We start from the raw sequence: 4628 nt of genomic DNA, 5'->3' as shown, positions 1-4628 counted from the left end.
CCTGTCCTCACCTCCCACATGAGTCCTGGGGAAACAGAGCTCTCCCAAAGTGGGGGTGCTCTGGTTTCACAGCCATGCAGCAAGCGGGTCATCCCACCTGCAAACCGGTTGGGATCTGACTATGGTGCTGAGGAGCTGTACCCTGGGAACCATGGCCTCACTGCAGCCACCCCAGACACATGCAGCCCTCAGCAGGGACTTCGGCCCGTCCTCCCTTTGCATTTCTGACAAGCTTCAATGTGCTGGTCCCTGGGGCATTTGCTCCCCTCGCTGCTTACCTCTCCATCAGCATATGGGGCCAGGCACTGAGGAGCAGTCATGCCTTTCCCAAGGGAAAGGAGGACATAGAAGATTAAAATCCCCCTCCTGTGCTTGCACAGATATTCATCCTAGAGCACAACCTTACTTTATTTTCCAGCCAGACTCACAAGTTGGGAAGTAACAGGAGCCTGCTCTCCCCCTCCCCAAATACCCACACACCAAACCCCCAGAAAGCTCCTTGCTGTAGCCAGGGGTGAAAGTGTAGATATTCCCATCCTCATTTATCCCTCAGCTGTGAACATCAGAGCACTAGCATAAAAAAATGCAGTAATATCCAGAGCTATCACTGCAATGGTATTTCTTACTTCGCCTGGAGCAGGACGGACCATAAATCTTGCGAGATAACATGTTGCCACAGAGACTTCCAGCCAGTTTTTCAAGCCTTAGGAGTCTGAATGTTGCTGGTGCATCTGAAGCAGCCCACCCAGGGCTAGGCATTGCTAGTGCAGAAAGCAGCAGGTTTGTGTTGTACCCATGAAAACAGGGTGAGTATTTGCTGCTTCCCCTACCGTGAGATCTTGGAGGTATTGTGGGAAACCTTACCAAGATCCAATCCACCACACAGTGAAATTAGGGTATTTGTTGTCACGAGACTGAAAGTATGGTCTGAAGGAGAGACCCAGAAAACTTACCAATTGGTTCAACAGAAGCTTTGAGTTATTGTTGGTGTGCCACCTCTGGACCTGCAATGAGTTTAAAACCACTGAGAAGGATCTTACTCCCTGATGGATCATCAGGACCTGATCAGCCCTAGCTGCGATCCCCTGCCCTGCCCATGGCCCAGGATCCCATTTCAGCCCCGCCTGTGGCTGTCCCCACTGGGGTTGGGGTAGAGAATGTTGGTCTTCAGCCCCACTGGGCTGGACTGACCCCTCCATTCCCCCCCATGTATCCCTGTTTCCAGTGGGCAGAGCCTGTGATCCTGCTCAGGGCAGGACCAGTGCTCAGGGGCAAGGGATGGATCTACTCTGATGAGGGTGCTCCTGGCAGCCCTGACACTGCTCTTGCTCAACCTGCTGTGCTTGGGAATGGTCCCAGTGGTGCCAGGAGGTCACCCCCTCCCTCCTTATCCTGCCTCTGCTTCTTGACCCTGCTGCTGCTTCTCACTGCTGAGAGGTCCCTGCTGTCCCCTGTAGCTGGCCGATGTGCCTCTGGCTGGGTGCTGGCATGCAGCAGAGGGTGCTGGATCAGCAAGAGCAGAGGAAGCTGCTTTCCTCCGGCTCACCAGTGCTTTCCCTGAAGCCCCTCTGGATGCTACCCTGCTTCCTGCCTCTCTGACCCTGCTCGGTGGCTTTTGAGTTTTCTGTAGCACTGAATCCCTCAGCAAGGAGCAACATGCTGTTCTTCCAGCTCACCTGCTGTGGAGCAGCACTTTGTCATGAGCAACGCCACTGGCACGCATGGAAAGCAGGGTTCTGCGCAGGAGAGAGGGGGCCAAACCCCCGGCATGGCACAGGCCAGCCCTGCTTGTACTGCTGCCGGCCAGGCAGCATCCCCCAGGGATGCAACGCTTCCTCCTCTTCCTCCTCCCGGTCCCTTGCTTCCTTCTGAACCCTTCCTTTGTTTCTCAGCTCCTGGGAGATCCCTCAGGTTAATTGCCTGGCCAGATAATTCACTTCCAGCTGTGCTCTGGCACTAATCAGTGAGGGGCTCGGAGGGGTGAATGTCCCAGGGGGGCAGCAAGTGGCTCCAGGGCTCCTCTTGGCAATGGCCGTTTTGTCACAGTACACGTGGTTTTGTGCTGTGCCAGGCTGACATCCGATTGCGTCAAGGGGCTCACCAGTGCAGGGGGTAACTGGTGTGTGGGAAGCCCTGGCGGGCACAGAGGAGAGGCCAGCCTCTCTGTGCGGGGTGACATGTTCAGGACTGGGGATTTGGGGGGCCGGGGGGTGACTGCAGGTGCAGGGATGCCCCTGTGTGTTGCAGCACCCCATGGTTCTGGGGGTGCCCAGTCTGCATTTTGTTGCTGAAGAGAAGACAGAAATGCACAGGCCGGTGCACAGGGTCTTTTAAAAGATTTTGCTCAGCTGTAGTTTGCCATCCAAAATTGTTTCTGTGCCTGGGGGACAGTGACCATCCCTGGCTGAGCTCTCTGAGCGCTCTGCACCAAGACCCAGGGATGCACCTACAGATGCAGCTGGTGGCCCCTGCGCCAGGGAAGGTCAGCTGCTGGCAGGGACATCAAGAGCACCTCAAGAGGTTGGCAGACTTTTTTTTCCCATGTTGTTCTTTAAAGCAGGTTTCCCTCACAGACTCGGCCGGCCTGGGACCACGGTGCTGGTGGGAGGTGCGGGTGCCATGGGGACAGCACGGTACAGGGATGCTGCGGGGTGAGACAGGCACACAGGCACGTGGCAGGAGTGCCACGAGAGACAGCGTGGCATCTTGGGGAGGCTACAGGGGCACAGGGCAGCCTGCCGCAGGATGGGTGTGGGGTGTGGGTGTGCGTGGCTGAACAGTGAGTTGCTGTGTGCTCCCAAGGCGTTTGGAAATCTGAAGCAGCCCTGCCTGCAGCCCTGCCAGCGGTGGCAGGGAGCAGGCTCACCCTGAGAACATCTTTCCCATGTGCAGTGTTTCCCCCTGGCCAGAGCAGCCCTGAAAACCTCTGGGCCCATGCCCTGCTGACACCAGAGCCTCCCACCCCAGCACTGCCAGAAGTCACTTAGCTCTAACCCGCTGCTGAAAACAACACAGCACTGCGACCTGAGCAGATTTGCGGCACCGCCTCCAGCCGGCTCCCACCCTGGCTGCCACGGGAGGGCCGTGGGGTGGTGGGTGGGAGGACGGGCTGTCCCCAGGGTGCTGGCGTGGATTGAAACCCCCGGGGCCCTTCCAGCCACCTGCTGCCTGCACGCAGAGGGGAGCTGGCAGGGCATCCCTGGCTCCTGGGACGAGCGTGCCGCAAAGGCCCTCTTGTGCATCAGCTCAGCTCTCCTGTGTGGAGGAGGTTGTGGGAATGCAGTAGGCAGATACCCGGGCTCCTTGGCTCTAAGTGTTAAGCCATTGCTCATCCCTTCCCCCGTGCAGCCCAAGGGGGTTTTTAGCTTGTCTGCGAGCCCACGCACACGGTGGGGCCCCAGTACGTGGTGCTTTACAGTTGTGCTGCTCCCTGCAGTCCCCCCCCAGATGCAATGGGTGTTGGTGCTGTGGCCCAGCCGGGTGCCACAAGCACTGGGTGTCCTGAACACTGGGCAGAGGTGAGCAACTGTCCCCAGGTCCTGAAAAGGTCCCTTTCAGCCCTGGGAGATGAGAACAAGGGGCGACGCATCCGCCAGAGACGATTCAGCAGCCAGCACAAAGCGCAGACAGAGCCAAGCAGCGCGCCGGTGCTGCTGCCCATGCACAGGCTGGTACCGCAGCATCGGGCTGAGCCCCAGCCACCGCCTGCCGCCCTGAAAGGCTCTTTGTGGCCCTGGCTGCTGCGGCTGGACCGTGCACCACTCATCTCCACTCCCGGTCCCCCACTCGTGGCAGGATCCTGCACACGGATGCTTCTGTGACTTTCTGACCCGTTGCAGTCATGCTCTGGTTTGCACCATAACTGAAACCCATGCCAAAATCCTCCAGAAATCCCTCAGAGTGAAGAGAAGAGCACCAGCAACATGCGGTTTTGGGGGTTTGCTCTAGATGTGGCCACTCTCAAGCTGTGCTGGGCAGAAGGCCTCATGTGCCGGTGTCTGGGGTGTGATGCTCTCCCAGGACATGCATCCCATCCGAATGTCACGTCCCACATGGCGCTGAGGGTCACCACCTCTGTCCCCTAACAAAGACCTATGCCAGAGCTGCTCATATTGCCCTGAGGTCTGTGTCCAGGAGCTAACGTGATCCTGGGTGCATGCTTGTACACAGCTCTGCCCAGCAGCATTGGGGCTTGGCTTTGCTGCTCTGTTTGGCCTTCCATGGGATGGAGGATTTGCTACTAATGCTGTTACTTGTGAGTAAACGGGGCTTAGGTGGTCTTAGGCTGGGCTCGGTGATGGTGTGTGCCTGGCATGTGCAGGGGATCATACTAGGGAAGCAGAAGTGGGACAGATGTCCTGGTATCTGAGAATAACACTGGGCATTTTTCTTTCCCGTTCCAGGGAAATGTTGGTGCCCTGGAGGACTGCATCTTCTGACTGCTGTTTCCCCTCTTCTGTAATTCTTTAGAAAAAAAACCAAGCATGCTAACTCCATCCCAGAGATGGAAAAAATACACCTGAATTCCCAGCCCAGCTGATAGCCAGGTCTCCGAGGAGACAGGACACACAATACAGCCCTTGTGCTTGGCATCTCCAGGGCATGCCTGCCAGGCTGAGCTCCTGCTC

The sequence above is a fragment of the Harpia harpyja genome, chromosome 12 (assembly GCF_026419915.1).
Source record: "Harpia harpyja isolate bHarHar1 chromosome 12, bHarHar1 primary haplotype, whole genome shotgun sequence".
Lineage (NCBI taxonomy): Eukaryota > Metazoa > Chordata > Aves > Accipitriformes > Accipitridae > Harpia > Harpia harpyja.
The sequence above is the reverse complement of the archived record's forward strand: the minus strand, read 5'-3'. Positions refer to the sequence as shown.